Source organism: Chrysochloris asiatica, unplaced genomic scaffold (assembly GCF_000296735.1).
Source record: "Chrysochloris asiatica unplaced genomic scaffold, ChrAsi1.0 scaffold00389, whole genome shotgun sequence".
Taxonomy (NCBI): Eukaryota; Metazoa; Chordata; class Mammalia; order Afrosoricida; family Chrysochloridae; genus Chrysochloris; species Chrysochloris asiatica.
This window is the reverse complement of record NW_006408907.1, coordinates 751,199-769,839: the sequence shown is the minus strand read 5'-3', so window position 1 is coordinate 769,839 and position 18,641 is coordinate 751,199. Positions and strand designations below refer to the sequence as shown.

The 18,641-nt window shown below is 39.0% G+C and overlaps 1 protein-coding gene across 1 annotated transcript in view; it reads left to right on the top strand.

The window, feature by feature from the left end:
• The window catches only part of FAM199X (family with sequence similarity 199, X-linked), a 37,644-nt gene that overhangs the window by 583 nt on the left and 18,420 nt on the right, over window positions 1-18,641 (top strand). The window lies entirely within an intron of this gene.

Below are 18,641 nucleotides of genomic sequence, written 5' to 3'. Positions count from 1 at the left end.
CGCTTCTTTCTTAGTCCAGCGCTCCTTCCTGGGCTCCTGTACTGGCCCTGGCCTGCACTCCCTCTCCTTATTCACCCCTGCCCTCTGGTTTTTCTTTGCACCGGCATTTTACCCTCGCTCTTTTCGTTATTCATCTCCTGGCGATGTAGCGACTTCTTTCCCTAGTACCCCCCTTTCTCCTGCCCGGACATGTACCCTGTAAATCCCATCCCGCCCCCCCCCCTCCTTTGATTTTTAGATGCTGTCCAGTTTCCATCCAGTCACAAAACTTTAACCCCTTCCATTTCCGGTACACTAGATTTCGGATGGTGAGAATCAATCCATGGATCTTTTGAAAGGTGACTTTTAAAGCTCTCGACCTTTCTTTTTCCCATTTTAAACCTGTTCTCTTTCTCACAGCCTTATTTTTTCTTTCACTCACCCATGCCCGGTTTTTTCTTTTTCTTTTTTTTGGTTGAGCTCTAGGAAACCAGCGGATTCTTTTTTTCTGTTCTTCCTCCTTTCTGAACTTAGTGCTTCAGGCCCAACCAAAAGGTATAAACTTAAATCTGGAAGATTCCTACATGTAGCACATCCCTTGTTTTACTGTCCCATTGCGGGGTAGGAGCGAGGCTAGGATAGACTTGCTTATACAAGGGGGCTTCAAAAAGTGCGTGGAAAAAATGGAAATAAAAGATTATGGCATTTTCTCCCCATACACTTTTTGTTATTGGGAGTTAGAGTGTTCTGGAGAATTCTCTCATGCCAGCATTGAAGTGTTATGCTAAAGGATGTGGGGCTTTTGGAGATATTTTAAACCCAGTCCCAACCTGTTAATGTAGGTGGCGATTTGAGATATGTATGCAAAAGGCTGGGAGGGTTTGTGAAAAGATGGGAAAATATTGGTGTATGGAGGACAAAGGAGCCTCTGGTAGTGTAGTGGTTATGAGTCGAGTTGCTAACCTCAAAGTCAGCAGTTCGAAACTACCAGCTGTTCCAGGGGAGAAAAATGAGGTTTTCTGCTCCCGTAAAGATTTACAGCCTTGAAAACCCTGTACAGGGTCGCTGTGAGTCAGAATCAACTCCATGGCACACCACCACCACCACTACCACCATGGAGGACAAGGGCAGGAGTTCAGCTGTGGAGAATATTGGAGACCTAATTTGTGATTCACCTTTGATTCATGTGAGCATGAAGGTCTTTTGGATGTTTCTTTCCCTCCCACCCCTTAAATCCAGGAGAAAGATGAGACTTTCTTCTCCTGTAAAGATTTTACAGCCTTGGAAATCCTATACAAGGTCTCTATGAGTCGGAATCGACTTGATGACACAAACATCATTACCCCACGTTAAATCGGGAGTTTGGTGGCTCTATAGGATAAACACTGGACTGCTAACCACAAGGTTGGTGGTTTGAATCCACTAGCCACTCCCCAGGAGATCGATAAGGCTTTCTACTCCTGTAAAGATTTTTAAAGTCTCAGAAACCCTATATACAGTGTCATGCTATATGTCGGAACTAACTCAATGGCACTACTTAACCACCACCACCCCCTTAAATCAATCTACAGATTTACAGAACTTTTACCAGATACAAGGATATTATAAAATATGATTCTTACCTAAAAGAAAGTTACATTACAGTGTTATGATTACATAGTCACACAGAATGTAAGTATAACACATTTCAAAAGGATGTGGTAGTTTATCTGTTACTGGGTATTCCAAATTCTCACTATAAAAAATGAGGAAACTGAGGCCTGGAGAGAAAAGGCTAAGTTGGAGGTCATAAAGCCTAGACAAGCAAACCCAAGACTGTTCCTTTGGAATCAGTGATGAAACTTGGAACAGAAGTGAATGCTCCAGTGTTAGAAATGGTTGTTATACTTTCTCAGACTAAGTCACAAAAGCCTGTTTAGCCCTTTAATGTTACTCAAGTATGCTAAGGGTTGTTTGCATTAAAGAATAATATAAAATAATACTTTTGTACATATTTGATAATTAAGTTTTACAGCAGAACAAAACTTAAATCACATATACAAGAAAGTTAGATGATTTCAGAATTAACCTGCTTTAATGATGAGGATGGAGTCTTGGTATGGCTCTGTAGGATAAGCTAGATTGCTAGCCACAAGGTTGGCAGTTCAAGTCCTCTAGCTGCTCCTTGGAAACCCTATACAGGGTCACTGTGAGTCAGAACCTATTTGAAGACACTTAGCAACAACAACACAACAATAATGAGAGCATGGGAACAGTGGGGACAGAGCTAGGAGGATAAGAACTGCCAAAAACCAGTGGGGGTGGTGGGGAGTGAAGCTATGAGACAGTAACATATTTCTTGCAGCTTGTTCTGTTCTTCCTCCTCCCCATTCCTTCCTTCTGTTTTTCTAGCCCCCTTTCTTCGAGACCATGGTCAGGTCAAGGTTGTTTTCCAAAATGGTGCAGTAAGGGTGAAAAGGGGAAGGTTCTTGTCAAGCCCCAGTGTTTCCAATTCAGACATTCTTGTATTTTCCTACTTGCTATCTGCTTTTTTTTTTGACCCCTTTTGAAACCTCTGCTCCTAACCTACTTTTTACAAGGCTTGGAATGGCAGTAGGGGGTCTAATATACCTTAGTTTGTACCCCTTGCAACAGAGATCAAACCCACTGCTGTCAAATCGATTCTGACACCTACATAAGTTTTTGAGATTAAGTTTTTATGGGAGCAGAAAGCCTCATCTTTCTCACCGATGAGATCAAGGGATACAGAATTAACAGTAGTTATAGCAGATGTTTCTGCCCCAGGCTAGCTTGCTCTTTTAGCTTTTTCTCTTTCTTGAGTGTTCTGCCTTCCTACCTGTCTTCATGATAGCATTTGAGAAAACTGTATATCCTGTGAACTACAAGGTTGGCAGTTTAAACCCACCAGCTGCTCCTCGGAGACTCTGTACAGGGTCTCTCTGAGTCAGAATTGACTTGACGGCACTTGTCAACAACATTGACAACACCATATATATACTTATGGACATTTTCTTTTCAGGGAGAAGCAAACAGCTAAATCAGCTATGCAAGCAAAATTGAGTTTAGGGAGTTCTTTTACTTTGGAGTAGTATCATTTTTTTCTTCTTTCTTTCTTCTTCATCGAATTCATCAATTCAAGCAACAGTCCAAAAATCAGATCTAAGTAGTTGAGAACTAAGATTCTGCTTTCAATTTAGCCGTTAATGCAAATTTCATTGAAAGCAGAAAGCTTGTCAGCAAGCTTTTCAATTTACCAAACTGGTGTTCCCATTTACTTTCCTTTATTTTGCTTCTTGTTAGCTGATGACAGAACTTTGGAGATTGTTTAAACAGTGCTCTTAATTGAGGGTTTTATGATGATGATAGTTTTGTGTTTGCTCATTTACCTGACTCTGGGCCCCATTTGCAATCTCCATTAATGGAAAGAGTGACAGCACTATTACTTATGGGCCAAGTGCCTTGCAAAATGCAGGGTAAGAAAAGCAGATAATTCCTAGGAAAAAATGCTTGAACTGGAAAAATTGGGGCTTAATGCATGCAGTGTTCAGATTGGAGTCACTGGTGACTTAGATTTGTTTGTCACTGGTCTGGGTTCGATAGAAAATGAAATTATATTGACACAGTTTCTTAAGAATTCATACTCTCCTAGGAGTGCCTTTTAGAATCTTGTGATAGGGTTGGGTTTGTCTAGAATTGTGGGAAAATTAAAATAAAGAAAGAAATTAAAAGACATTTCAGTGAGCCAAAACATGTTAATAATTTTTTTGAACATTTCAAATACCAATATGAAATAGAGTATTTAAGGCAATTTTGTTGGTTTTAGAAATGGCTTTTCCTGGTGTGAATGAGGGTTCTCTTTTACCACTTCTATAAGTTTCACTTGTTTTGTACACTTGCCACATGAGCCACTACAAACCTCCCACCGCACACTCACACAAAGAATGCAGTTTAGCAAATTCAAAAAATGTATAAGGATAGTGGTAGGCCTTATGATTAAATTATGAGATGAAACAGGTTAATGTTAGCTATCACATGTGTGATTCTCATCATCTTTCAAGAGTGCATCAGTGCCTTGACATTAAACGATTGTGAAAACTGAGGAGGAGGACAGTGTCTTACTTTTGTACACGCTATTGGCAAGATATGAAATGTACCATTGTATAAATCAGTTATTTGGTTATGTGAATTTTGATCCCCATTTTTCTATTACCATTAACTAGAAAAACCCAAAACTACTGTGTGCCTTTTGTACCAGCCACAGTTTCCTTCTCTAGATGTAGAAATCAGAGGTGTAGAAGAGCTGTAGTTTGCAGGTGGGAGAACCCCATTCCATGAAGAAAGGTAGATAACAGAGGCAGGAGGAACTTGTGGACTTGTTGAGACAAGTTAAGAATGGCGTCAGTCTTTGTGGAGAAATATCCAGGCTAGAAACCTGGATTTGGGAGTAATCAGAATAAATTCCAGAGTGTAGTAGAAGTGGATAAGTCCTTGGGTGGTGCAACTGGTTAAGCACTCTGCCCCTGAAAGGTTGGTGTTTGAGTCCACCCAGAAGTACCTCATGACAGTCTGCTTTTACCTTTACCATCAGTCAATTCATAGTGAACCTATATGGCAGAGTAGAACTGTTTCGAAGGGTTGTGGTGCTATGGGTTAATGTATTGGAATACAAACTTGTTTGAACTGCAAGGTTGGCAGTTCCAGCTCACCAGCTGCTTCTCAGAAACCTTATACAGGCTTGCTATGGGTCAGAACCGACTCGACAGCACTTAACAACAACAACAACAATCTTTGCAGACAAGGAACACTGGTGTTGGACTGTTGACTGCAAGGTCGGTTCAAACTCGCCAGGCTCTCTGAGGGAGAAACATGAGGCTGTCTGCTTCTGTGAAGATTTAGTGTCTCAGAAACCCAATGGGCACTTTTACTCTGCCCTAGCGTAGTTGTTACGAATCGGGCTTTTAATCTCATGGTCAGCAGTTCAAAACTACCAGCTGTTCTGCTGGAGAAAGATGAGGCTTTCTGCTCTCATAAAGATTTACATCTTCAGAAACCCTGTACAGGGTTGCTATGAGTCGGAAACAACTCCACGGCACACAACAACAACAACATAGGATCATTAAGGAGCACTGGTAGCGTAGTGGCTACAAGTCGGGCTGCTAACCTGAAGGTCAGCAGTTCGAAACTACCAGTGGTTACGTGGGAGAAAGATGAGGCTTTCTGCACCTGTAAATATTTACAGTCTCAGAAACCCTATACAGGGGAGTTCTGGTATGGCGCTGTGGGTTAATGTGCTGGAGTGCGAAGTTGGCCTGAACAAGATTGGCGGTTCAAGCTCACCATCCACTCCTCGGAAACCCTATACAGGGTTGCTATGGGTCGGAACCGACTCAACGGCACTAAACAACAACTAGGATCATTGTGAGTTGGAATTGACTTGGTGGTAGCAGGTTTAATCTTCACAGAAGCAGACTGCCACATCTTTCACCTGCAGAGCCGCTGGTGGGTTTGAACCACCAACCTTTTGTACCAAAACCACTGTAATACCATGGCTTCTTCAGAAACAGCACAGTCATTGAAAACCCTATGGAGCACAGTTTTACTCTGAAAGACATGAGATCACCATGAGTCAGAATTGACTGGCAGCAACTGGTTTGGTTTTGGATTTATAAATAGGAATGGAACTACAGGTTACAAAGGATTGCGAAGATACTTTGTAATAAATTCAGCATGGAGGAAAGGATAATTTAAGAGGTAAGTGAAGATTTGCTTTTTGCGTTGTTTACTTTTTCTTTTCCAAAAGTATAGATTTTAGCTCTTTAAAAGCAGTCTAGAGGAAAGGGAGTAGTTGAGAATACAAGAAGAGTGGGATGACAGGGACAGAGAGGATGAACTCAGAAGCCCAAATGGAAGGATTAATCTTTAAAATGAGATGGATTTTTTTTCTTCTACGACAGTACAGTGTAGGAAGGTTGGGTAATGGTCCCCAGACAATTGAGGTAGGTGGGAGGAGAGTAAGGAACTTAAAGGAGTAGAGTTGTGTCATCTGCTCTAAATTGGAACCTGATGGACCAGTGGGCTCCAGAAGAGTAGCAGAGGTCTGGGTGACTGTTTTGGGGATTCTGCAGGGAATCCATGATAATTAAAAGTGATGATTGGGGGACTTTTCCCTGAGTATGAATGCATAGCTTGGATTTGGAATGACTTTCATCGGTCTGACAAAGACTTTATGCAACAGTACTCAGCAATTGAATTAGGATTTTTGGTGTGGCACTGTAGGATCAGTACAGGACTGTGGACTACAAGGTCAGCAGTTCAAACCCACTAGATGCTCCTCTGAAACCCCATACAGAGTCACTATGAGTCGCAATCGACTCAACAGCACTTAACAACAGTAGCATTCTGAGAGATAATAATGGTCAGGTCCATCTGAGAAAGGAGGAGGGGATGGCAGAGGAATGTCTGCAAAGAACATGTTTTTCTTAATTTTGACATTCAAGTGACTATTTACCAAACTACGGTTGAAAGTTCTTAGTCTGTATGTTCTTGCTGAAAAAAGCCTGGTGGATAAATGTTCTTGGTTCTGCCTTTTTAAAATTAAAATTTGAGTAAAACGTCTCATTATTAAGTTAAGTGCTATTTTATTGAGACTCTCACCATTAAAAAAGAAGATTATGGAGAAAATTTCTGTTGAGAGTGAGTTTATGGTTATAGCTAAGATCTTAGTATTAGGTGGCTTTCTCTTAATGGAGATAAGGACTTTGTAAATTTGAATAGTTAAGTACTAAGCACACAATGGGTGTTCATTAAAAGTTTGAGACTGACAGTAGTAAAAAGGAGTCATACTTAAATTTTAATTATAAAAGCTCACTCTAGAATACTGTTATTGTTGTTGTTAAGGGTTGTTGAGTTGATTCTGACTTGTAGCAATCCTGTATAGGGTTTCTGAGGAGCAGCTGGTGGGTTTGAACTGCCGACCTTGTGGTCTACAGTTCAGTGCTGATCCTACAGCGCCACACCAGGAGTCCATAGAAGACTGTTGTTGTTGTTAGGTGCCATTGAGTCGGTACCAACTCATAGCAACCCTATGCACAACAGAATGAAACACTGCCCGGTTGCCATTTTTTGAGCCCACTGATGCTGCCATTTTGCCAATCCATCTCGCTAGGTATCTTCCTCTTTTTCTCTGAGCCTCCACCCTAACCAAACATGATATCCTTCTCCAGCGACTGATCCCTCCTGACAATAATAGAACACTGTAAGCATGTAAAAAAATGTTGTTTTTGTTAAGTGCTGTCGAGTCAGTTTTGAGTTATAGCAACTCTGTATAGGGTTTCCGAGGACTGGCTGGTGAGCTTGAACCACCAACCTTGTGGTTCAAACCAACCTGTTGTCTAGTATATTAACCTGCTGTGCCACAGCAGGATTCTGTGTAAAAAAACTATAATGACATAAATAACTTCTCATGATCCTTTTGCCTAAAAATACCAATAGTTAATATTTTAATGTTGCTTTTTCAATGAAATTCTTGGTAATTTCCCATGATCTTTCAAGTCCATTGTCCATGAACGTTTTGAAGCTTCCATGTATGATTTCTTAAAATGAGGATGATGATCTGTGTATACAGTTTGTGGCCAGTGTATTTGCAGTTTTATTGTGTGTTTTCTTCAGTTGAAAATATAAGTTTTTGAATGGTTATGAAATTATTCAGTTTTATCCTTGGAAACCGTATCCAGGTCACTATGAGTCAAAACCAACTTTATGGCACTTCACAACAAACGACATCTTTAAATTAGTCCCCATGGTTTGGGGGACATTTGTTTCTTCCTCTTTCATTTGTCTTTTTTTTTTTGGCCACACATACCTCCCTGTGTCTTTGCCTGTCTTCATCATTCTTTTGCCACCCTTCCTCTTCCTGGATATTGCCCTTCCTGTCACCAAAGTTCACCCTCTAGCCTGTGAATTAGTCTGGAAACCTTTTCTTAAGCTTTTACAATAATGTCTTCATACAATATTTATCCTTTTGTGATTGACTAGTTTTACTCAGAATAGTATCCTCCAGGTTCATCCAAGTTAAGAGGTGTTTTGCAGATTTGTCGTTACTCTTCCACATTGCAAAGTATTCCATTGTGTGTATGTTCCAAAGTTTGTTTATCCATTCTTCCATTATTGGGCATTTAGGCTGTCTTCATCTTTTTGCTATTTTGAATAGTACTGCGATGAACATAGGTGTGCATGTATCTGCTCGTCCTAGCTCGTATATCTTCTGTATATATACCAACTAGAGGGATTGCTGGGTCGTGAGGTATTTTTATTTCCAGTTTTCTGAGTTCTCCTAAGTGGTTGAACCATTTTACAGTCCCACCAGCAATATAAGAGAGTGCCAGTCTCCGCACCGTCACCAGCTTTTATTGTTTTCTTTTAAGTTCGCTGTTAATGTTGGTGTGTGAGATGATAACTTGTTATTTTGATTTGCATATCTCTAATGGAGTCCTGGAGTCCTGGTGTGGTGCTGTGGGCTAATGTGTCAGACTGCAAAGTCAGTTTGAACTGCAAGGTCAGTGGTTCAAGCTCACCAGCTGCTCCTTGTAAAGCCTATACAGGGTCACTATGGGTTGGAATAGACTCGAGAGCACTTAACAACAACAACAATGGAGTCCTAAGGTGTGCCTGACCCAAGCCATGGTATTTTCAATAACCTCATATGCATGCGAAAGCTGGAGAGTGAATAAGGAAGACCGTAGAAGAATTGATGCCTTTGAATTATGGTGTTGGAGGAGAACATTGAAAGTGCCATGGGCTGCCCAAAGAACCAACAGTTCTGTGTTGGAAGAAGTGCAGCCAGAGTGCTCCTTGGAGGCCAAGATGACCAAACTTTGTCTCTCATACTTCGGACATATTGTCAGGAGGGAGCAGTCGCTGGAGAAGGATATCATGTTTGGTAAAGTGGAGGGTCAGAGAAAAAGAGGAAGATCCCCAGTAAGATGGATTGGCAAAGTGGCAGCATCAGTGGGCTCAAGTGTGGCAACAACTGTGAGGTTGGCCCAAGACTGGGCAATGTTTCATTCTATTGTGCATAGGGTTGCTATGAGTTGGTACCCACTCGATGGCACCTAACAACAATAACATCAATGGAGTCCTGGTGTGGAGCTGTGGGTTAATGCACTGGACAGCAAGGTTGATTTGAACCACAAGGTCAGTGATTCAAACTCACCAGCCCCTCCTGGGAAACCCTATATAGGGTTGCTATGAGTTGGAACAGACTTGATGGCACTTAACAACAACAATACCTAATGATTATTAGCATTTCTTCATGTATTTTTTTGTCTGCCTAGATGTCTTCCTTGGTGAAGTGTGTGTTCATGACCTGTGCCCATTTTTTAAATGGCTTGTTGATCTTTTTCTTGTAGAGGTGTTATAGTTTTGTATAAAATTTCACTATTAAGTCTCTTGTCTGATATGTCATGGTAAAAAACATTTTTTCCAAGTCTGTGGGCTCCTTTTTACTCTTTTGGTGAAATTTTTGATGCCCATAAGTTTCTAATTCTTAGGTGGTCCCAGCAATCTGTTTTGTCTTCTACTGTTTGTGTGTTTTTGTGATGTTTGATAATGTATTTATGCCATGTATTAGAGCCCCTAAGTTTGTCCCTAGTTGTTCATTGATAATCTTTATAGTTCTAGGTTTACATTTAGGTCTTTCCCCCATGTTAAGTTCATTTTGTATCTTATGTGATGTAGGGATCTTGTTTCATTCTTCTACAAATCCATTTCCAGTTTTGCTAGTACCATTTGTTAAATGGGGAAGAGTCTCTCTTTTCCCCATTTAATAATGTGTTTTGACCATTTATCAAAGAGCAACTGAGCATAGGTGGATGGATTTACTACTGGGTTCTCAATTCTGTTCCAATAATGTATATATCTTTTGTTGTGCCAGTACCAGCCTGTTTTGACCACTGTGACTGTATAATAATTTTTGAGATCAGGGAGTGAGAGGCCTCCAACTTTGTTCTTCTTAAGTAGTGCTTTGCTTATCCGAGGTCTCTTTCCATCTGAAGAATGATGTTGGACTCTGGATTGGGATCGCATTATATCTATACATTGCTTTGGATAGTATTGACATTTTCACAGTGTTAAATCTCCCTATCCATGAGCATAGTATATTCTTCCATTTTTGTAAATCTCTTTTGGTTTCTTGTAGTGTTTCATAGTTTACTTTGTATGGGTCTTTGTTTCTCCAGTTAGATTTATTCCTATTTCATCTTTTGTGTAACTATTATAAATGGTATTATTTTCATAATTTCCTTTTCAGAGCTGTCTTTATTAGTATAGAGGAATCCAACTGATTTTTGTATATTGATTTTATACCCTGCCACCTTGCTAAGTCTTTGGGATTTTCTGTGTATAAGATTCTGTAATCTGCAAATAGAATTTGACTTCTTTGCGGATTTGGATGCTTTTAATTTCCCTATCTTGCCATATAGCTCTGGTTAAGACTTCCAACACAATATTGAATAGAAATGGTGATAAAGGGCATTCTTGTCTAGTTCCCTTTCATAAAGGGAATGCTTTCAGTGTCTCTCCATTCATTATAAAGAATAATTTTTTACTTATATGCTAAATTATGTTGTTTTTCTAATATTGAACCTTCCTTGCATATCTAGAATGAATCCCATGTGGTCATGATGTACTAATCTTTTGAAATGTTGCTAAATTCTTTTGGCTAGAATTTTATTGAGAATTTTTGCATCTGTGTTCATGAGGGATGTTGTTGTTGTTGTTAAGTGCCGTCGAGTCGGTTCTGATCCATAGTGACCCTGTTTAGAGTTTCCAAGGAGCAGCTGGTGAGCTTGAACTGCCGACCTTGCAGTTCAAACAGCTTTCTGTCTGGCGCATTAACCCACAGTGCCACACCAGGACTCCTTCATGAGGAATATTGGGCTATAATCTTATGTTTTAGTGATGTCCTTGCCTGGTTTTGCTATGACGGTTATGCTTGCTTCATGAAATGTATTTGGAAGATTTCTATCCTTTTCTATACTCTGGAATAGTTTGAATAAAATGGATGTCATGCTTTCTCTGACATCTGTTTGGTAAAATTCACCAATAAAGCCATCTGGGCCTGGACTTTTTTTTATTGGGAATTTTTTAATGACCTGACCAGTTTCTTCTTTTTTTATGTAGGTCTGCTCAAGTTTTCTACTTCACTCTGTGTTAGTTTAGGTAGGTTGTGTTTTTCTAAAAATGTATCTATTTCATCTAGATTTTCAAATTTGTTGGAGTCCATCTCTTCATAGTATTCTGTTATCTTTTTTATTTCCATTGGTTCTATTGCGACATCACACATATGATCTCTTATGCATGTTGTTTGCATTTTCCCCTTTTCTTCTATTAGATTTGCCCATGTTTTGTAGATTTTATTAATCCTTTCAAAGAACCAGCTTCTTGTCTTGTTGATTCTTTCTATTGTTTTTCTGTATTCTACTACATTTATTTCTGCTCTAATCTTTATTGTTTCTTTTCTTCTGGTGACTGTAGGCTTACTTTGCTGGTCTATTTCTGATTGTTGGGGATATTGTGTTAATGTGTTGCTTTTGGTTCTTCTCTTTGGATGTGTGCTTTTATTGCTATAAATTGCCTTCTCAGCACTGCTTTTGCTGTGTCCCAAAGGTTTTGTTATGTTGTGTTTTTGCCCTCATTTGTTTCTGGGATTTTTTATTTATTTGTTCTGTTGTTTTTTAAACAGGGTGTTGTTCACTTTCCATGTATTCAATTTTATTTCCTTGATCTTCCTCTTGTTGATTTCTAATTTTATCGCATTTTGATCCGAGAAGATGCTTTGTAGTATTTTGATGTTGTTAAATGTATTGAATCTCGCTTTTTTGCCTAACGCATGGTGTAGTCTGGAAAATGTTCCACGTGCACTGGAAAGGGTGTGTATTATGCTGTTGTTGGGTTGAATGCTCTGTACACATCTTTGAGGTCAAGTTGGCTGATTGTGTTGTTTAGTTCCTCTGTGTCTTTGTTGTGTTTTTTTCTGGTTCTATAATTTTTCAAAAGTGGTGTATTAAAATATCCCACCATTTATTATACATTTGTCTGTTTCTTTCTTATATTCTAATAGAGTTTGATTTATGTAATTTGAGACTCTTCTGTTGGGAACATAGATCTTGTGGTTATGTTGTTTTGTTCGATTGACTTTTTATCATGAGATAATGTCCTTTTTGTCTTATACTAGTTTTTGCCTTACAGTTGATTTTATCAGAGATTAATATTGACACGTCTACTTATTTTTTTTATTGCAATTAGCTTGATATATATTTTTCCATCCTTTAATTTTTAATATACTTTGTCTTTGTGTATAAGGTGTGCCTCTTGTAGACAGCATATTGAAGGCTCTTGCTTTCTTATCTAATCTGCTACTCTCTTGTCTCTTTACTGGTGCGTGTAATCATTGACGTTCAGTGTAATTATCAGTAGGTATGAATTGACTGCAGTCACTTTGCTGTTTGATTTTTGTGGTGCTGCTGGCTTCTATGTTCTGTATGCTTTCCTGTGCTGAGTAATTTTTTGTGCTTTTTCTCATCAATTCCTTCATAGTTTTATTGTTTCCAAAATCATCAAGGATTTTCCTGTTCTTGTTTTGATGTGAAAATGTGTTGTTTCTTTGAGGTGGTGGTGGTTGTTGTTAAGTGCTGGCAAGTTGGTTCCGACCCATAGTGACCTTGTATAAGGTTTCCGAGGAGTGACTAGTGAGTTTGAACCAACGACCTTGTGGTTCAAATCAACTATGCAGTCTTGTGCATTAACCCACAGTGCCACCCTATACTTTAGTAATTTCTTCCCCATTTTAAAATGGTTTGTTTTATCTTGTTCCTGTAGTGCTTTTCTGAATTGTTCCTTGTTTTCCTCGACCTGTGTTAAGTAGTTTGGAGTTACCTACATATCATTCTTCTGAATTCTTTTTCAGATAATTCCAGTACTTCTTTTTTCTCAAAAATGTTTTCTAGCTCTGTCTCTTGGTTGTTTGTTTGAGACTTTTTTTTTTCCTATGTGAACAGAGATTGTTGCTTTCAAGGCATTGTTGTGTTGTTGTACTTGTATTAAGTTGATGAATATATGTTGGTGTATTCTTAGGCATTCACCAACTGCCTTTTGTTGGAGGATGTGCACCATTCTCTGGTATTCGTGAAGTTCATTTCTGGGTGAATTTATCTGTTGTTTATTGTCCTTGATCCGATGTATAGCAGCTGGTATTGACTCTGATCCAGTTGGTGGGATTAAAGAGGGTACGGCCATGGTTGGAATGTATGGCCTCAGTTGCTGTTTCCTGTTGGGTGAAGCAAGAAGAGAATACTCTTCCACAAGAGAGTAGGAGGACAAAGAAACAAAATTTTGTCTATGTGAATCACATTAGACTTCTGCAATGGTAATGTTTTCTTGTGTCTCAGTTTACTCACACTAGTTCAAAATGTCTCAGAATGAACCTTTTTAAGCTTTTAATATAGATACAAATGTCTTTCCAGAAAGATTATGCTAATTTATACTCCCATCAATAATGGCTTAAAGTAATTCGTACTTTGCTTCAATTCACATTGCCTTGAAATAGTAATAAAAATAATATTTGCAAATGAGAAGATAACAAAATTAAGAAAGAATCTTTACTAGGAAAAAATACTGTTTTTCTGTTGTTTTAAGTGATTTGTTTTAGCCATTAGCCCAATTTCCTGGCCACTGTTAATTAGGGTGTGTGTAGGGCTGCTTACAAGAAAGAAAAGACCAAAAATGGATGCCAGAAGAGACTCTGAAACTTGCTCTCCAGCGTAGAGATGCTAAAACAAATGTAAGAAATGAGGAGAGGTAAAATAGCTGAACAGCAAATTTCAAAAGTCAGCTCGAGAAGACGAAGTCAAATATTGTAATGAAATATGCAAAGACCTGGAGTTAGAAAACCAAAAGAGAAAAACGCATTCAGCATTTCTCAAGCTGAGGGAACTGAAGAAAAAATCCAAGCCTTGACTTGAAATATTGAAGGATTCTATGGCAAAATATTGAATGATGCAGAAAACATCAAAAGAAGATGGAAGGAATATACAGAGTCACTGTACCAAAAAGAAATGGTTGATGTTCAATCATTTCAAGAGCCAGTGGTACTGAAGAACGAAGTCCAAGGTGCACTGAAGACACTGGCAAAGAACAAGGCTGCGGGAATTGATGGAATACAAATTGAAATCTTTCAACAAATTGATGAAGCACTGGAGGCACTCACTATGCCAGGACATTTGGAAGAGAGCCACCTGGCCAACTGATAGAAGAGATCCATATTTGTGCCCATTGTAAAGAGAGGTGACCCAAAGAAATGCAGAATTCATTGGACAATATGATTAATATCACATGCAAGTAAAATTTTACAAAAAATAATTTAAAAATGCCTGCAACAGTATATCAACAGGGAACTGCCAGAAGGTCAAGCTGGATTCAGACAAGGATGTGGAACAAGAGATATCATTGTGACATCAAATGGATCTTGGCTGAAAGCAGAGAATGCAAGAAAGATTTGTGCCTGTACTTTTTTTGAGTATACAGAGACTTTAAACTGTGTGGATCATGACAAGCTATGGACTACATTGCAGAGAATGGGTATTCCATAGCACTTCATTGTGCTCATGAGGAACCTGTACATAGACCAAAAGGCAGTCGTTTGAACGGAACTAGGGGACACTGAATGGTTTAAAATCAGGAAAGGTGTGCTCCTGGGTTGAATTCTTTCACCATACTTATTCAGTTTGTATGCTGAGTAAATAATCCTTGAAGCTGGATTGTTTGATGAAGAATGTGGTATCAGGATAGGAGGAAGACTCATTATCAGCCTGCAATATGCAGATGATACAATCTTGCTTACTGAAAATGAAGAGAACTTAAAATACTTATTGATGAAGATCAAAAACCAAAGCCTTCGGTGTGGGTTGCACATCAGTGTAAAGATATAAAAAATCCTCATAACTACACAAATAAAAAGTATCATAATAAATGGAGAAAAGATTGAAGTTGTCAAAGTCTTCATTTTGTTTGGAGTTACTAATGGAAGGCAGTAGTCAAGAAATCAAAGGATATACTGTGTTAGGCAAATCTGCTACACAAGACCTCTTTAAAGTATTCACATATCAGCTAGTATGTCAATGTGAGGGCTAAGGTGTATCCTTACCCAAGCGATTGTGTTTTCAGTAACCTCATATGCATGTGAAAGTTGATTCAATGAGTAAGGAATTGAAGAATTGGTGCATTTGAGTTATGGTGTTGGAGAAGAATATTGAAAGTACCATGGGCTGTTAGAAGAACAAACAAATCTGTATTGAAAGAAGTACAGCCAGAAAGCTCCTTAGAAGCCAGGTTGGCGAGACTTTGCCTATCATACATGTTATCAGGAGTAACCAGTCCCTGAAGAAGGACATCATGCTTGGTAAAGTGAAGGGTCATTGTAAATGAGGAAGACCCTCATCGCGATGGCTTGGTACAGTGTCAGCAAGCTCAAGTGTAACAACAGTTGTGAGGATGGCACAGCATTGGGTAGTGTTTCATTCTGTTGTGCATAGATTTGCTATCAGTCCGAACTGCAAGTTTGGTAAGGTGGAGGGTCAGAGAAAAAGAGGAAGACCCCCAGCAAGATGATTGGCAAAGTGGCAGCATCAATGGGCTCAAGCGTTGCAACAATTGTGAGGTTGGCCCAGGATTGGGCAGTGTTTCGTTCTGCTGTGCATAAGGTCGCTATGAGTCAGTACCCACTCGATGGCACCTAACAACAACTAGCACAGTACCTGTAGCACATAGGAGAAACTGACTAAACGTTTGTTAAATAGAGGAATGAAAAAAGGTAGAAACAAGTCACATGCAGTTTGAAGACAAAAGAGAAAAAATAGTTTGCTTAGGACACAATGGAGATCAGGTGTACGTCTCCAGAACTTATCATGTGTTTGCCATTCACAGCTTATATATTGACAGACCTGGACAATTTGGGTAATTCTACTAGGTTTTAGTAGATGCCTGCCTTAGTAAGAAGGAGCTCTGGAAGAGTAGTGGATTATGAGCTGGGCTGCTAACTGCAAGGCGAGCAGTTCAAATCTACCAGTTGTTTCTTGGGAGAAGGATGAGGCTTTCTACTCCTGTAAAGATTTACAGTCTTAGAAACCCTATACAGGGTCACTATGAGTGGAACCGACTCGGTGGCACATAGCCTCCAACTGCTACCTTATTAAGGATGTGATGAAACTAAGTAATTTAAAAAATATTCTAGGATTTTTGGATGCAAAAGTTTTTGTTGTTGTTGTTTTGCCAGTTTTAAAATTTTTCTTGGCATCTGCTTTTATATTTACTGAACTGTAATGGGCTTTTTTGTGTGTGCATGTACGTGCGTGTGTGTGTTTTAGTGGTTTTCCTTTCCAAAGGAAAGGTAGCTTAAAGGAAAAGGTATCATAAAATTTTTAAGGCTGACTAAATTTTGTAAATCAAGAACTTCTAAATGAAAACTAATCATGCAAAATAAGAGGAAAAGTTAAAATATGAGATGCATAAATCAAGAATAACTGGATTTAGTGAAAGATGAGAAACAATTGAATAACAGCTAAATAACAAGCTTTGCTTCAGGAAGTCATTATTTCTGTAGCTTATTAGTATCGGAAATACTGAATTACTATTTTCAGGATTAATTCCCTATGCTACTGCCAAAGCAGTGAAGATTATCTAGTTAATAGTGTGAAACTAGTGGAAATTTACAAAGGAAAACAGATGACTAAATTTCCAGACCCCCCCAAAAAACCCCCAACAAATTAGTAGATTTCCAGACTAAATAAAAATTGCAACAGGCACCCTTCAATGGCATATAGAACTCTTACAAAAATCAGTAAGGAAAATGCTAACACACAGAAAAGACTCATAGCCAAATGGCTAATAAATTTTTTTCTATCAGTAAATTAATTTTGTTGTCAAGATTATGCACAGGAAAGCATACACAAACTCAGCAGTTTCTACATGTGCCATTTATGCTGAAGAAATATTTTTAATTTTGATCTTGTTCTTCAAAGAAATAAACATTGATATGAAAATATTTCTTTCCAGATGTTGTTAGGTGCCATCAAGTTGGTTCTGACGCATTACGACCACATGCACAACAAACCGAAGCACTGCCCAGTCTAGTAGGCCCCATCCTTAGTATCAGTGCTAAGGTTGAGCCTATTGCTGCTGCCACGGTGCTGATCCACCACATTGGGGGGTGGGGTTCCTCTTTTTTGATGACCCTCTACTTTACCAAGCATGATGTCCTTTTTAAGGGACTGGTTCCTACTGAGAATATGTCTGAAGTATGAGAGATGAGGGAAGTCTCACCATCCTGGCTTCTAAGCAGCATTCTGGCTGTACTTCTTCCAATACAGATTTGTTTGGTCTTCTGGCAGTCCATGGTACTTTTAATATTCTTCTCCAACACCATAACTGAAATGTACCAATTCTTCTATGGCCTTCCTTATTCATTGTCCAACTTTCACATGCATACGAGGCTATTGAAAATACCATGGCTTGGGTCAGGCACGCTTTAGTCCTCACACTGACATCTTTGCTCTTCAACACTTTAACGAGGTCTTGTGCAGCAGATTTCTAAAACAATTCATCGTTTGATTTCTTGACTGCTGATTCCATGAGTGTTGATGGTTGTTGTTGTTGTTGTTAGGAGCCATCGAGTCGGTACCGACTATGCACAGCAGAATGAAACACTTGCCTGATCCTGAGCCAACCTCACTACTGTTGCCACCCTTGAGTCCATCGATGCTAGTAGATCCAAGCAAAATTAAGTCTTTGCAACTTCAATTTTTTTCCCATTTGTCATGATGTTGTTTATTGGTCCAGTGGTAAGGGTTTTTGTTTTCTTTACATTGAGGTGCAGCCCATACTGAAGGCTGTGGTCTTTGATCTTTATCAATAAATATTTTAAGTTCTCTTTGCTTTCAGCAAGCAAAGTTGTATCAAGCAAAGTTGTATCATCTGCATACTACTGCAGCACATTAATGAATCTTCTTCCAATTTTCCTCTAATTTTTAAAGTTTTATCTTCTCCAGATAGGTCAAAAGTGAAAAAAAAAAAAAGTCCCTGTGATGTTAAGAGTGTGGTATGATGAGGACTCTGGGGAGTATAAATTGATGAGGCCTTTCAAACAAGAATTTGACTGCATGTACCAAGGATCTTAGAAGTGTTAATGTACTTTGACCTAGTACTGTCCTTTCAAGTTTTGAATTGCTGACCTTGAGGTTAGCAGCCCGAATCGTAATCACTATGCTACCAGAGCTTCTTTATCCTGAGAGAATGCTTATTTGGATAAATAATTACAAACAAAAAGGCTCATCTCACTGTTACTTGTAGTTGTTGTCATTAAGTGCCGTCAAGTTGGTTTCGACTCATATGGATCCTATATAGGATTTCCAACACTTTTCATGTTTGTGAGAATAGAAAGCCTCCTCTTTCTCCCATGGAGTGGCTGTTGGGCTCGAACCACCTACTTTGTGGTTCACAGTCCAGTGCTTAACCTATGGAGTCACTATACTTCCCTGTTATTTGTAGTTGTTGTTGTGAAGTGCCATCGAGTCGATTCCGACCCATAGCAATCCTGTATAGGGTTTCCAAGG